The 17,390-nt window shown below is 36.3% G+C and overlaps 1 protein-coding gene across 1 annotated transcript in view; it reads right to left on the bottom strand.

The window, feature by feature from the left end:
• LOC105209508 (limbic system-associated membrane protein) overlaps window positions 1-7,292 on the bottom strand; it is a 229,007-nt gene extending 221,715 nt beyond the window's left edge. The window contains exon 1 of the mRNA XM_054228208.1: window positions 6,006-7,292. The gene's annotated coding sequence lies outside the window, so the exon portion shown is untranslated. The remainder of the gene's footprint in view (window positions 1-6,005) is intronic.
• Between the last annotated feature and the right edge of the window lie 10,098 nt (window positions 7,293-17,390).

Genomic DNA, 17,390 nt, shown 5'->3' with positions numbered 1-17,390 from the left:
TTAGAAAAAACTCCTTTCTATGCAATTTGAAATAAAATGTTTTTCCTTTAATCATTTAAGAATTGTATTTTAGTTTTTTAGAACTCAGAACTCTATTAAGTATTATTATAAGTTTAAATAACCAAGGGCGACAAAGCAAGCAGTAACGGTTACTTTGCCATATAAAAAGAGAGCGAGATAGAGAAAGAGTATAAAGAAATCAACTTCTTATCTAGAATAATTTCACTCCTCCAAATAAACCTATAACTACAATATTAAAATTACTTTAAAGACTTACATGCAATAATACGAGCTGCAACAACACCAACAACCATCAAATCAACAACGCCTGCGAAAAGTCAGCATATATTAATAAATAAGCGAGTCGATATAGAATTTAATTAAAAACTTGAAAACAACAACAAAGAACACAACCGCAACGAGACCAACACGACGCCGAAACCACCAACCACACTGTTTACTTGGCGGAACTCCTTTAGAGGTTGGCTTGAAATAAATAAATAAATGAAAAGAAGCCGGTCTCGCCCGAATATGTTGTCTACTTCGAGGTGAACTTTGCTGGTGCTATTGCTGTTGTTGTACGTACGAGCATAACGACTGCACGCTCCTCCACAGTCGGTGGGTTTAAGTGCTCGGTATGGGTATGCTCTGACATATCCTAACGCTGCCAAGACAGAGTCATATTGACTGTGTATAAGTAACGGCACATTCTATATACATATGTATATACCGATATGAGGCATTAAAACCGCCTCTGTAATGCCATGGAAAAGCACAAAATAAAATCGTTAACCTTGAAGCAATTGCAGCGATATTTCGACTAAAGCAACAAAACAACTTGCACACAACTACTTCCATAAGCGAGCGTACCAAATATAACAGTATAACATAACACAAATGGCTATGGCAGCAAGGAAAATGGTCTTTAAAATTCAAAAATATTCGTTTGGCAACAGAAAACTAATTACAAATTCAAATGAGTCATTCTTCCAGCGTCGTGACTTTCAACATTTCGCCGAGCAGAACAGTGAGTTTAATATTTCCAAGTACACATTCACTCAAACACTCGCACTTTACTGTGTAATATTAAATGTAGCTTTTCTTGTATTTATGCCTACAAGCGCTGGCATCATTAACGTACCCTTTCGGGAGATGGACAAATGGCTTTTCTAATGATTCAGATACACTTATATTCACTTGCTAAGGCCTTCATTTGTTTGCCTTAAACGCTTCTATTTGAGTGTCTTTTGTCTCAAGTTGGAATATTTGCGCCAAGTAAGTGAGCTCAGACGAAATATGATAAAGGACTTCTTTGCAACATGCCTATTATATATATTTACGTTTTAAGCTGCTGTTTGCCTTGTTCAGGTAGTTCTGATTAGATAAATATTTATTTTCGACAAAGTTTGAATAATTAGAAAAATAATTTATTTCATAGAAATTGTTCTTTGAGCTTCTTTTCCTATTTATTTCACTATTTAAACGAAGAAGTGTGTTGAGCCACCTCCCATACACATATGGTATTTAAAAATATTAAAATTGATTTAAATCACTAATGTAATATACCAGAAACACTAAATCTTATAGTGAAAAGTGTACATGAAATGTGCACAAATATTTGTATAACAATTTCAGCATGGGCGTGTCACCGCGCACTTCAGGGTCTCAGCAATAATTCGCCCAATTTCAAGTGAAGATATTAGAAAAAAGACTTTGTATTATTACAGCACTGGAAGTGTGGGATCGCTCATCAAAACATTAGGACTATAACTTTTCAAGGCCCCTGATATCGAACTTGTGTTTTGATGTATTTTTTTTTCGAAATATCTTTCATATATTATATAGAAAGTCTGAGGGAACGGTTTCCTTATAATTTTGTGCGTCTGCTATAAAAATGGATAAAATCGGGTCATTACTTCACCAAGCTTCCATATATATAAATTAGGTTTTTTACACATCCGGTAGGCTTTATACCGTATATATCGGTTAATATGAGATATATCTTAGTAAAATGAAATGTAATATAATTAGTTAAGTTAGATCGTTAATTTAGGTAGTATAATTTATTTTAATACTAAAATGTTCGAATAAATTTTAGCTTAATTTTAAATTTCTTGCCAAGGCACAAGAAGATCTGTATGATCATTAGGTATATTGAAAATTATAAGTTTCTGAGGTAGTATAAAAAGGGAAAGTGTTCGAATCAAGGTTATACCTGAGACAGACATGTAGTATATATTGTAGTATGCTTCAGAAACCATATGTGTATCACCGGTTTTCCGAATTTTGTTTGAAAGCAAATGGTGTTCCGTACTACAATAGAGTTCTAGAAACCATTGAAATTTTGTGCTGTTGTGAAATGTACTACAATGGATTGCATTGAGCACACCGAAAGCTTTAAGCTCATCTGTCACAATCATATGTTTTCTGACATTTTGGCATACAGAAAATAAATTTAAAAAAAGAAAAATTATGTGAAAAATATGTAATATGTAATAATTATAATGGACAATAATTTTTTAAGATTGCTTGGAGTTGTAACTAAGTCAGGATCAATTTTCCTGCCTGTTATTCATAATTATATTTTGCTTAAATTTATTTGCATCAGCTGTTGATAATATAGATCAGCATAATTTCCATCTAAATCTAATTTCAGTAGGTTAGTTGAATATAAGATTGTAACAAGTGTTTCAAGCATGACATTTCCTGTCAGCAGAGCTCCTATATAACTTTTTTGGAAGGAGTTTAGATTAGATACTTAGTGAGTTTATCTGAGATTTAGAGTCCCTCCGTGGTCACGTTAGCTTTACATTTGAATATGTTTTGAATGAACTTTAAGTTCTCAATTTCGTTCGTAGTTATTTAAGTCATACCGTGAAAAAAAAATATTAAACTCCCTTGAAAGTTTTTTCAAACGTCAATTGGAGATCCTGATATTTGGTTTAAATAGCAACTATGACAAATGTATATAAAAAGATCCGTGTAGCATCTATAGCTCATGTTTTCAAACACTAGTCGAATGGCTGATAACACCTCAATTATTTTCATCTAAAGAGTCTTTGATGAGCGAATTTTCATCTCTCAGACCACTCATTAAAGGTTTAAACTTTCTTGGAATAAAAATTTCATTTAATAATTATATAATATAATCAAGAGATTACCAAAATGAAGAGAGCGTACGAATTTGTATACGATAAATTGAGGGTTATATTAAAGCCACTGAATATCTGATGATTTCTAATGATTGTTTTTCCTTAACAAAAACATCAATCGTGAAATAAAATTATTGAAAAAAATATTTATATTTCATTTAGAGGCTTTAAAGTTCTTGAGCAAGTATCTATCTGATTCAGAAAAACAATGGCCTTATAAAAAAAATGTCTGTATTAACTAAGAAGTACAAAAGTTCAGTTAGTGCTTTTTGTGCTTGCTAATATAAGAAGCCTACCAAGCAGCATAATTAACACATAATACATTTTCCATATTCCTTTTATTTATTAGAAAAACATACAAAATTTCGACCTTGAGGATACTCAACAGTACATTGATTTCAAAGTACACTCGGCTTACTTGAGCGATAAGCGATGAGCGATGAGTTTAGACAGAAACAATAGCAATATGTAAGCTTATTGTTATATACAAAATTAATAAGCTGCTATTGACTATATACACACATACAGACGTGGATACAATACTGTATTCAAAATGATAATGCATTCCTTGTTTAACTGTAATTACAATACTATAAAACCTCGAGTGGAAAATCTCCTGGCAATATTGATGACAAGCAGTATACACTTATTCACCTACATATGTATATGCAATATATAGCTTATGTATGTGTTTGTGTATGAGGCTAAGTACGTTGTCAGCAATGAATTCATTTAAGAGATAGATGCTATCGCCACACACGTGCTTTCGTAATATCAATACTCGTACAATTCAATTTAGCTGGCTCAATACATTTGTTGCTTATAATAAGCTCAAATACATGCGCTTCTCTATATGTATGTGTATATGGTATATGTGTATGTGTGTGCGTGTGTCAGCACACATGCTCATTTATAAACAACACCGTTAACGCCGCTGATGGGCTAGCATACATTATGCTGTCTACACGGTGTATTATATGCAGCACACGACGAAAGTATCAATCAATCTTAATTTAATCCAATTACAACAAATAATAACATTAGTATTGCACCAGCAACAACAACAACAACCAAGCGGAAACAAAGTTGTACGAAACTAGTGGAAGAGAGAGACGAAGAAATGGAGAGTAAAGCAAACAAAGCGAAAGTTCAATGCGCTGCATTTGCTATTGAAGAAGATAATATAAATAAATAAAATAAATTAAATTAAACAAAAGAGAATTAGAAGAAAAACAGTTGACTGCAAAAAACCGTTAGCAAAATTTACTAAACCGTTTTAATGTGGCAACGACACTTGTGGCATAAAATTGATGTACACCCTGATGACAAGATGCTACAGCTGTGTGAGCGGCAGCAGGCTTATAAAAACCTAGACAAGTATGAAAAAAATATATACATCAACAACAAAAACAACTATCAACAAGGACAAGCGATTTGGGCAATCGGTATTAATACGCTGGTAGTCAACTTAAATGGCATCATATGCCACTAATCTGACCGCAAAAACAACAAAAATCAACAACAACAAGGAGCACATAGAGTTATAGCGTAGCTCACTGAAATCCCATCAATTGATTATCAATCAAGTGAGAAAAGTGCTGCCACAGTTTTAGTTGTTGTTATTGTAAGTGATATAACCGCCATTAGCCTTTGGTTGACGCGCTGTGCCCAGCTTGAAGTGGTTATAGCACAGACCCACATACACATTACTCTATTCAAAGCATACATTTAGGCGCACCCACCCAAGCGAAAGCTGTGCGCTCCACAAGGGATAAGTGAATGAGTGAACGAATGGCAAGCAAAGAAAGACATCCTAATGGAATTTAAGTTGTCAATTTCTGGTGAAATGGTTGACAACATTAAACCAACACAAAATGAAATGGGCAAAAGAAACTCACCCAAAACAAAAAAAAAAAAACAAAAAACGAAAATCGTGAAAAATTTAAGTGAAAACAAGCAATGGGCGTTACAGAAATAAATTGAAATGGCATAAACAAAAATGCGGACCAGCGGCGTGGCATACAATTTTAGGGATATATAACGGCTGCTGGCGCAGAAACTGTGGCGGTAGTCAAGTTAAGATGGGGTCAGCTTTGAACTGTTCACTGTCAATCCCAATTGTTGAGGTTATGTACCGTACAGTTAGAGATTTTTAGTAGAGCAGCTTTGAAAGGGCAGGAGTGATAAAGGGAGGAGGAAATAAAGGGTGATGTATAAAATTATATATGCCAATATGATATTTTTTTAACATACAGACAGACTTGAACTTGAACAAGGGACCCTAAAATCACAGAATCACTAATTTCAGTGACAATAAATTTATCATCGTTATAATTGTATCAATATAAGAGATTGCTAAGATCGTTTTTTACAAGAATGCTGTCCAGTCCGGAATGAATTCGAGGCTTTCGTATAACCTGGAACCATTATTGATACATTGCCATTGTTTTCGACCTAACTTTCGAGTCTTTCTTTCAATAATACCGCAGAGAACTCAAATTGACATATAGCAATCTTAGCAATTATTCGAAAAAATGTGATTTTTATTCATAAAAATTTCTTAAAAATAACAAACATCTGCATTTTCAACACCCTTAAAATTTCTCAACACCAAATTGTTATGGTTCTAGAATATAGTTCTTCATTTAAGATAATGGACAAACACAAAAGTTCATTTGTTTCTAAAAAATACGCCAAACTTTTCTTGGCAATTACTTTTTACACTTAATTAAAATATATTTATTAGCATAAAAGGCAAATGATACAATTTTGTTGCACTCCTAAAGGTATGCTACATTTAATATCAACAGCCAATGTGGCCTGTTGTCCTAACACAACTTGCTATTTACTTACTTTTACAGCACAGCCCAAAATAGAAGAAAGTTTTCACTGTTCTTTCGCTGCCAGCTTCTTGGCCCAAATTTTAATGCACACCGTGGCGTATACTTTTGGGCGCTAAAGCACAATATATAGCTGAGGTGTTAGCCTGTTTATTTGTAGCGCGCGCACACACACACACAACGTTAACTCGGTACGTGTAGACTGGGATTTCTTATAAATGAACGAAGTACACGACACTCCCGGGTGTACAAGACATGTAACTGTGTACACACGGTGTTAGGTTAGCAGCTGAGTGAGGTTATGTGTGTGCCTTCTTTTTCGAAAATGTAAATTAGCTTGATTTGATTTCTTGACTCATCAGTTATTCACTTAAGGTGCATTACACTTACACTTTCTACAAATGAGATTCGATTTTCAATTTGTGCTTGCCACACACATTCCATTGGTGGCAGGTATTGGCAACAAAATTTATTGATTGTTTGTTTGTATAAGCTTTGTAATCGTTCCACTTGCTGTCTTACTGATCTTCTTGTACACTAAGCTTAAACCCGTATTAGCTGCAACGTTGAAGCTTGAGGGCGTTTACGCTAACAAAATGGCTGAGTAAGAGTAAGCGATATAAATGAGACTTAGCTATGTCTGTTGCTAAATAAATACCGTTAACCGTTTGAATTACTTTTTAGATAGAGGCTTCTGCGCCTAAATGTATGTTGAATGTAAATAGGCGCGTAAATTTGAAATACAAATTCAAACTTGTTTCGTAAATTAGTCTGCGCCGTTACGTAAATTATTTTTCAACAATTGTACACAAAACTATATGCTTTCAATAATTACTTGCCACATTAACTTCATTAAGAATTGGTTCAGAATTTCCCTTAGTTTAACACACACACGTCTATGCGCCCAAATGTGTGCTTCACTAATGTGTTATGCGCTCCAAAAAACGAACTACAATTATCCAGCACGTGTTTATGATCGCACAACAATACTTTTAGCACACACTGTTCAATTGTATTATTTATTTTAAATTTTTGTTTATTTAAATAAAGTTTCACTCCCGTTCTTTTGCAAAAATTATAAATTTTATTTGCCTCTCGTCATTTATAAATATTTTTCACAACAAAATCTGACTACAACAACTTGCTGCTGCTGCTACTTCAAATATCAAATCTGTCCATATACCGTTACAGCGTTAACGCGTTAAACATGTCAACATTGCCGAATAGTTCACTTCAAACTAAACGTTTTTGCTTTTACTCCTTCAAACCAACTGAAATTCCAACTAGACGAACTTCGTCAATTCCGCCGTATACACACTTCGTGTATGCACTCGCTTCTTGAACAACACATAGCGGTATATGATGCCTCGCTACCACCGTTGCCCACGTCGTTATTGCTATCTGCTTGTTCGTTTACCGGGCTTTCGCTGAGGTTCGCCAATCTATTCGTGAATTCGCCGAAATGCCCTCTTTGCTGTGAGGTGCTGTCGTCAGTATTATGAAAGGGGTCGTGTACCAGTAAATTGATAAGTAGAACGTGCAGCAATAAATTTTGACCGCGCTCAACAGACGACCTCACGAAGTGTGGCTCTCCTAATGCGGCGAATTTAATTAAACATTTTTGAGAGTTGCTTAATATAAGAGTATGTACCGTTAATCAGTTAAGAGTTCACTGAATTAGATAATTGTTTGGGTATTTTCATGTGAACAAACAGGTCTTCGTTCTGATTAGAAGGCTTATCAAATACTGGTTGAATTTCCAAATGTTAACAAGTGGCCGGATTGAAGTAATATTTTTTTATAATCTATTAGTTTTTAGATTTATCCCAAACCTTCCAGTAGAGACTGAAGAATATAATTTTTTCAGTGTTTTCCGTCTTCATATTACCAAGAAACAGAAGTACAAGGTTTGAATGTGAGAACCTTAAGATTAGACACAAGCTTAAAGTTAAGATCTGCCTAGAGTATATGAGAATGGATATGGGCTGTAGTCAAAGTTAGCTAGGTACTTTTGGCTTTTACTAGTTCAAAGTTTGAGGTCTTCGTTAAAGAGATCATATAAAAGATTATTTCTTTAAGGTCAGGAAAGGTAAAATGACAAGTAACTATGAACACATTGGTACTCCGGCGCCAACAAGTGCTTTAAGGACTAATATTTATGCTTTCAGCCCACTTTTAGGCTACAGGTATAACAAAATAATTAATGATCAGAAAAGTTACGTATATATTAAACATAGCAATATTTTAATATTATTTTTTCAATCAAAAAAATAATTTATTTATAATTTCATGAACTTCAAATTCCAATTGGAGGCGCGAAAATTCAAAATCTTCACACACATACCAAATCATTATCACTGCATCACACTCAATGCTCTTTATTTTATTGTACAAACCCACTCTCTAACTTGCTCTCTCTTTTATGCTCACCTCAATCGCTCATTAACTCATTTGAATGTGTGCGCAAGCGCTAACTACCCCTAAAATTCGCCGCAAATACCCCTTAGCAACATACACGATTGATTCCTAAAAAGTGGTGAGTTCTATCAATAAACATTAATTCGCTTTCGCTCAATGTTGCTGAAACATTGTTGCCAGTTTGTCGCTCAACATTTAGTATCCATTCAGGCGTAAAACGCGTGCACATATGCTCGTGCCCTTACATACCCATGTACATGAAGGCTTGCAGCTACAAAAATTTATTTTCTGTGTCATTCGCTGTTCGATAGCGAAAGTGAACGCTACTTGCGGCGAATTGCGCGAAGCCGAGTGTGAGCCTACACATTTTTGGCAAGTCCTTTTCGTGCAGCCTGTTGGCTGCCCGGCTTCTGTGTCACTAATGTGTTGAGGATTTTATGTACATTCGTGTTTTTGGTATTTTGCCAAACATATGTAGGAGCGAGTTTAGTGAATTTGAATTTGCTCGTTTTTTTATATACTATTTGATTTTATTTTTCGGTAGAAAAGTAAGTTTGCTCCTCTAATATAATTTCTTTATACCTATTTATCCATGGAGGATAACATAGCAAAATTTGCCTACCTTTCGGCACTGAGACGAAAATTATAAGATTATGGTACAATTTTCTTAGGTATTTTTCAGGTACTCATTTTTCAGGGTCTCATGCTTATCACTACTCTCTTTAGAACTTTTATCTAAAATATTATACGCAATAAAAATATGTCTCTCTCTAAATATATACATTTATATTTTATGTAAAGTTGGGCCGATTCTAACACATTATACAGACCTTCAAGAAGCTTTGATTGCCGTATTGTTTAAGAAGTTACGTATTTTTCAACGAACTCTACTATCAATATCCTACCATTTACTTCCTTTTCGACATCTGTTCGACCTGCTCTTGATACTCGATTTGAAACAATAAGTGAATAATCCTTCAATTCGAACCATTGATCTCTGAATGTGATTTGTTAAATACGGAAGTACCATATTCTTAGATAACCTATTGGTGATTGTTACTTTAATTTCTCTGGAGATGTGTTCCAAAGTAGTGCGAGATGCTTAGTCAAAGGTTTCTAAGTTAATGGTAGGTTCAGTGCTCTGTAGTCTATATTTCCAAGCGTTTGATGCTATTCGGAAAATAAGGACGTACTAATTTGGGCTGAGCCAGATTAGCTTCATAGACCGTAAAACCTAACTTCCATAGAGGGCTACTAATGTCATAGCCCACAAGTTAGTATTTTCGGAAACCTCGTTTACAAACAATATTTGCCTTTATGGCTGTCTCTTTTTACTATTTCAATTTAGAATACCGTTATTAATCGCCGATTCTATAATACCAGATTCAGTTAAATAAAAATTAATAAGAGGAATAATAAACCCCTCGATAACATAATAACCTAATCACATGCTTTTATCTTTAAGATCCGACCAACTGTCTTGTCATAACTTCGATTTTTTTTCTATACTATTCCCTCTCATTCGTGCAATACAAACACTCACTGATACATACAATATATATAATTTTTAAAACATTCAACATAACCTACAAACTACATACATATATTCAACACATTTAAGAACGAAAATTCCCAGAACAAATAAAAAATAAACCTGGTGCGGCTAGACAGCTGGTGAGTGAAAATAAATGTCAAAATATTAAGTCATAATCCACATCAGACAAAGGCACAGCCGAACATGTCAAACACGCCAAACACGAAGAGTCAAATATGGGGTGAGGTTAGCGGAATTAATTGAAAGTCGACAGACAAATGGACGGAGTCAAATTGGTTTTTACCACGTGGCCGTCGCCAAGCAGGAGGTCGGCTATTCTAATCATTTGAAAAATTATGCGTCAGAAAATTAGACGAAAAGCCAGTCAAAGGTGTATAAATGTGCGCTTGAAAAGCAGAACTAATCAGAAAGTCAGTTGGAAAATTAGCGGACAGGAAATGCAACGTCATCACGAATGCATACGAAATTTGTTCTGTAGAAATGTACTGTTGTGCTGTAGAGAAGGACCTTTTTTCTTTGGTTTTGATCCACACTTTGTGGGGTGTGTTTTATGATTTATTAATGTGCAAGTTTAATTTCGAAAACATAATCAGATTAGAGCGACTGGTATGACAGCGCACAGACACACACACTTATACATACATAAATACAAATATACTTAGATGAAAGGATAACAGAAAAAGCCAAAAGGAAAAAAAGTTGAACGAGCGTGTCAAAGCGGCGGCATTAAACTGGACTAAACAGCTAATAAATGGTAAAAAAATAATCTCTTTGTCTGCCTTTGTTGTTGCAAAGTGTGAAAATGTGTGTAAAATGAGTGAATCGGACATTTATGAAAAACAAGAAACAAACAATAATGGTTATAGCATACAGGACAAAAAAACATTAATTAAAATACCGAAAAAGTAAATTGTGAATTATAAATTAAAGAAAATAGAGCATAAATTTGCCTCGGTATGAAATACACTGAATTTAAATGAATTATGTATTTTAGAGTTAAATGGTGGATGAAATATGCTTTGAAACAGATCAGCTCGAGCTGATTTTTAAGTATGCTATGGATTTTAGCTAGGTAAGAAAATTTAGTTGGATCTTTTTTGCTGAAATAGGTTCATAACGCTGATAGCCTATGGTCATCTATAGTTAGCTAGAAATAATATTTAATTTTCCAAAAGACTAACTAAAACAATATCGGTAATCGGAATAAGCTATCATATACATATATTAGCTATACGGAATAAACAAGGTCCCAGAAGTAGAGATGCTAAATATCGATTGGGTTATATCCTAGGGGATCTGCGCGAAATCCAGCTAAAAGAAAACCACACCTTTAATATAGGACCGCACAATACTGATAATTTCATATTTTGGCCCGGTCGATTGGCCACCAAGATCGTCTGATATCCCACCGTTAGACTTTTTCTGTGGGGATATGTAAAGTCTAAAGGCTATGCGAACAATCCTACTTCGATTTCAGGAATGAAATAATCTTTAAAAAATAAATATCAACGAATGTTCTTTTGAATGATAATAAATATTCCCCATTTAATGTGAATTTTCCGTGTTTCTTTTTTAAAAAAGTAGGGAACCTCGAATCAACATTTACGTCTTCTTCCTTTGGAGAATAATCGACCTTAATATTGGTCTCAAACTGGTTAATCGGAACTCATTGGACTTCTTATTCTTCTTTACTGGCGTAGACACCGTTTACGCGGTTATAGCCGAGTCCACAACAGCGCGCCACGCATATCTTCTTTTGGCAGTTTGGCGCCAATTGGTTATATAAAGTGAAGCCAGGTCCTACTCCAACTAGTTCTTCCATCGGAGTGGAGGTCTCTCATCCTCTCATCATCGTACACTTTCAGAGCTGGAACACTCTCGTCCATTCGAACAACATGACATTATTGGACTGGACTCCACAAAAGGTAGTCCAATAGAGTAAAAACATACACTGGTTACATAGGTGAGACCAATTCATCAAAAATCCATATCTATAATATGATTTTGATACGATGACTTATACGTCTTGATGATGCTCACAATTTTATACATTTGTTCTCGACATTAGAAGATTTTTAATGTGGGTTTCTGATTTTTGTGTGAGTTTCGAAAATAAATGTCCCCGATTATCGGGTCTATGTCTTTGCTTGGTAATTTGCTGAAAAATATTGAGTGTCAGCAAACAGTTTGACAGTTATTTTGAGTGCTCTCCCTCTATTAGATTTCAGATCTCTGAGAAATATTTCCTAAATTATGTTGTAGAAAAATAATGTCTACTAAAAATTCTAACTTGCATACTGTCTAATAAAAATTAATCTAAAAAGCGGGCCAATTGTATTGTAAGATAAATTACAGGCATCTCTCCCTGATCCTGAGGTTAAAATCTAAGCAGACTTAATCAGTTCTTGTAGATCACTACATATCTGTATATGTCTATAAGCGCGGTCCATGGTCAAACCAAGCCGTAAACAAGCTTTTCCAACACAAAGAACAATGATGATGCGGTGAACACCCATATTAACAAAGAGTGTCAGCATCCTTGCTTCAATCTGTACCAACTGTCCACACAGAGCTTGGGCTTAACTTACAACGGTAAAACACGAGTGTCTGCACCGCTTGAATGCAACATTGAAATGCTGCATTGGCATTTAACATTAACATGCGAATAAATAATTGAAAGAAATTTTGTTGAACACAACAACGAGCGCCGAGCACCGAGCAGCCAGCAGCAATCAGGCAACGCTTGGCTGGTGGACATACAAAATAAAAAAAACAGGACGAAGGATGCGAAATGGCATAGTGAGTGAATGAAATTCCGTAATGGAATACAAGAGCAAGCGAATGTTGTTGCATGAATACGAAGGCAATAATAATAACAACAGCACGGAAAGCAGCACAAATGTCCAGGCAGTGAGTGCTTGTGGGCGTCAGGTAGAAGTAGACACACAAACACATACACATGCACAGCGTGAATAATCAGACAGCGAAGCGTCTGCTGACTGTCAACACGGCCAAGCGAGACTGTCATTAACTGGGTGTCGGTGCTTCAAACGGACGATGGATTGCCAGCGCTCGTGTGAGTGTATGTGTGTGTAAGCCACTGTGTACCTTTGGCAACGGTATGCGCACCCATGTGCTTAAGCCACCCACCAACAACAAGGGCGCAAAGCGAGCAAATAATCATTGAGTCATCCGCAGTGTGCAATTTAAAATCCAAAGTTAAAACTCAAAAGTATGCTGGTGACTCTGTCGCCCTGCATCGTTACTACGCCTCTCCACCGCTTCACTGCTTTAGGGGCTCACCTTTTACCGTTATTCGCCCACAGTCATGCTGTTCGGGCGCGGCACGTTGCAATCCTGCTGCTGGCCATTTAAATCGGATATAAATGCCACAAATCATGTTTTACGTTGATGGCTTTCAAACTTGTGGTGGCCGCTGGCATTAATGGTGCTGTTGTTGTTGTTGCTACAGCTGTCAATATGGCTGCTGCTCTTACTTTACTCCACATACATACCGACTCGTACAAATTGTATTGCTCTTTGTTGTTTTTGCTGCTGTTGCTTCATTTGTTCGCCGCTTGTTGGCAGTTATTTTTGATGTTCGACATTCAATCATTCTTCACTGCTTGTTTAGTACAAGTGCTCGTAGATCTCTGTGGGTGAACTTCTCGAACTGATTGATTTTCGTTGTTTTTGTTGTTGCTGCTTTGCTTTCGTTATATTTAATATTAACTTTTGATAAAATGTGTTTAGTAGAAGTTGAAATTTTACTTTGTGTGGTGTATTGTGTTGAATGAAACTCTGCAATTTTAACTTTAAACTACCGTTATGTTTTGGTTTAGGCGAGGACTTATTTAGTGGACTGCATTTGGCTAGCTGTTTTTTCTGTTTATGCTTGAAATTCTGGTCTAATCATCGACCGTACCTCTGCTGGTGCCTTGATAGCATTCACGGGGAGTGAGTTTGAGAAGGCTTTCATTGACACTTTGTGTGGAATTTTTGACTACTTTTGGAGAGTCACTGTGTTTGCTGTGCGTAATCTTTGGAGTTATTGAAGATATAAAAGTCATTTCAGTTGTTTCTGAGGGGTGGTTCTCTTTTAAACAATGACTGCTGACAGAGTGACAGTATGCATTTTATAAGTGAAGTGGAGACTTCATTGCTAAAGGATGAAGATTTGAAAGCATTATTACCCGAGTATAAGAATCGAACCCGCTAAATCCGGATACTCGAGTTACTATTGTATACTATTTCGTCTGAAAGTGTAATGGAAATAGGGACTTCATTCCAAGAGGACAAAGAATTGAAAGTGTTACTCCGTGAGTGTGAGAATCCAACTCATTAAACTCTCCTATCAATGTACGGATACCGGCATTACGACGGTAAACAATTTTGGTTGAAGATTGTTTAAAGTTTAGTAGATCTCACTATAACCATATCAGAAGCTTCTTCTTCTCTAATGTGGTGACCTTGCTGGGCTTGCGAAGTTTAGGACTGAGCGATATATTCGTTTGTTAGTGAGTAGGAATAGAGAAGTACAGATTACCGATTGTAATGACGCTAGGGTTCTTATGAGTTATTAGGCTTCATCAACTTACATATTGAAAGATACGTTTTTCTTAGACCCGTAGGATAAGAGCACAGGAGTAGAAGCGAATATATGTATGAGGAAGTTTGGAATGGAAGATGGTTACTTTAAGGGTATTTGTATAATAAGGAACTCAGCAAATGTCCCTCTGTTAATTGAATGTTCTTGTGCTAGAACTTGAGAAAACTAGGGAATGTACACTAGTCCAGATTTGAGTTCACGGAATATAGAGAAGGTCGTCGTCTTAGAGTTTGCCATTTCTTAGTATTCTGGAAAGCTTGAGATGTTATATTTGACCACTATGGATCGATTTTAATTAAATAAATTCAGAGGACAAGACAAAATATCTCCTGCCATCAAACAAACAGTCAGCGCTCTCGCGTCTCGGCTCCAACGTCACTGTTGACAGTCACTTACTTTGGACTGAGTGGGCAATTGAAAAGTTAAGTTCTCTCTCGACGAACAAAAACTAAACTCCACAAGTTCCTCATTATTCCCGTCCTGCTTTATGGTGCAGAAGCATGGACGATGACAACATCCGATGAGACGACTCTTGGGGTTACCGAGAGAAAAGTTTTGCACAAGATTTATGTTTCTCAGAACATTGGCAACGGCTAATACCGCACACGATGGAACGAAACTTTATGAGTTATTCGACGACATTTACATAGCTTAAGGAGTAAAAAGACAGCGACCCCACCGGCACTGGACGAAAGTGCTTCAGCTTTGAAAGTGTTCGTTGCAGTTCCCGCTGGTGGTAGCCGAGAAAGAGGAAGACTACACTTCCGTTGGAAAGACCAGGGGAGAAGGACCTGGCAGCACTTGGGAGTTCCAATTGGCGCCAAACTGTCAAAAGGAGGAAGGAATGGCCTGCACTAATCGCGATGGTAAACAGGCCTTATTAGATTAAGGTGAATGGTGGTGACTAAACTAAACTGACAGAGTTTTGTTGGAACGGAAAAAATGATATAAATATTATAATATGAAAACAACTACAACACCAACAACTCAGATTATAATAATAAAAGTTTCACCAAACTAAAAAAGAGATCAAGCAGTCACATATTCATCCATACATATACATATATTTACAGCAAAAGAGGGACTAAATATGACAATTCATAGTATACTCATGTATATATGTATGTATGTAAGTCTGTCTGATTGTGTATTTTCTTAAGAGCCAATTTGTTGTGGTAATTTGCTTACGATGCGGTTTGCAGCCAAACAAGCATGGCACTCGTTGAATGGTTGTTGCAGTTGTTGTTGTTATTATTATCAATATTACCAACTGACTTATTGTTGTTGTTGCTAAGTAATACATGCTGTGCATGAGCAACAGCGACGCATTGGGATCAAACGACATTTGCAAATATATAAACAAACAATAATCGCAGCAGTTGTTGTTGTTATATCTGGTATTTTGTTGTTGTAGTTATAGTTGTTGCTGGTCTGGTTTGAACAATTGTGCAAATATGTGTAAAAGTGCACACGTGCAACATGCAAACACTCATTGCCATGCCAAGCCAGGCCACAATGATTGTGTCCAACACTGTCATCGTCATTACAATTGTCAATTGCCAATACGAACTCGAACCGTGTAACGGTGCATACATGCATACGAATATATGATGTGAATGTGTGCATGTGTGTTGTGTAGTGAGTGCGCCATTCGTGGTTGCAGCGGTTTTCCAGGAGCACAAGCACAACGGTTGTTAATCCATACAAAAGCGCCAACACGAACGCAAACAAACACACACACATACATATATATCTACAATACATACATATATATATATATTTATATAGAGGAACAATTGTCTGCATGTGTGTGTGTATCCACAATAATCGCACTTGGGCAGTCTAGCTTAGCGAATTGGCTCGATTCGGAAGGTGAGGGGAAATTGTTGCAGGTATTTGGGCGTCAGGCAATATCTCTATATATACATATATAAGCTTGTAAGTGCCCGCCTGTGTGTCGGGCGTTAGTGTGGCCGCAGTGGCAAGTAGTTATCGACCGATTGCCCGCAGTGTTTATGGTGTTGGTGACATAATAACAACAACCACTACTCGCAGCGCGCGCACAGCAACCTTTATTTACCGTACACTCGCTCATTTCGCTTTTTAATGTCGCCATCGACCAACCGACCGCCGGACCGCTGACTGCTGAGCCAAGTCCAACTGATTTTCCACAACCAAAACTGCCATTCATGGATGTTGCATGCAGCATGCTGTTGCAACCAGGTTATATTGTTTTTTCCTATTTTTTTGGTGTGGGTTTTGTTTTTGTTATTGCTAGCATTGTTGTTCTCACCAGCACCGCAGCCACCGCGATCAACTGTAGTTCGGGGTTTACCTTGCCACTGCCGCTGCTGTGATTGTTGACTATGAAAATTGCAGTGCAAATGTGGCAAGTACAAATAAAATCCGTAATAACGGTGCAATGCAACCAATGACAAAGCCAACAATAACAATTACCCGCACAACAACAAAAAAAAATAAACACTTACAACAACCAAACAAATGGCAGCGTGGTAGTTACTTGCAACAGTAGTGATGTCACACTACTATTTGTAGTTGTTTTCTGTTTTTTTTTTTTTTGTTTTTTTTTTTGTCTTTCCCAAAACATAAGTCAGCATTGTTTTTCTTCATTGCATACAAAATGTTTTGATTTCATTTATTTTGCGTCAACAACAACATAAATTACGGAGCGCATCCTTCTTCTTTTTTTTTTGCTCTTTTGTGGCATGCATTTCCTGGCATTTGGCTAATAACGGTGAATTTGGGCATTAAGTGCGCACCGCACCACCACGCAGTGTTTATTGTTAGTTTTGCAG

This window comes from Zeugodacus cucurbitae, chromosome 2 (assembly GCF_028554725.1).
Source record: "Zeugodacus cucurbitae isolate PBARC_wt_2022May chromosome 2, idZeuCucr1.2, whole genome shotgun sequence".
Lineage (NCBI taxonomy): Eukaryota > Metazoa > Arthropoda > Insecta > Diptera > Tephritidae > Zeugodacus > Zeugodacus cucurbitae.
This window is presented reverse-complemented; position numbering and strand designations above follow the sequence as displayed.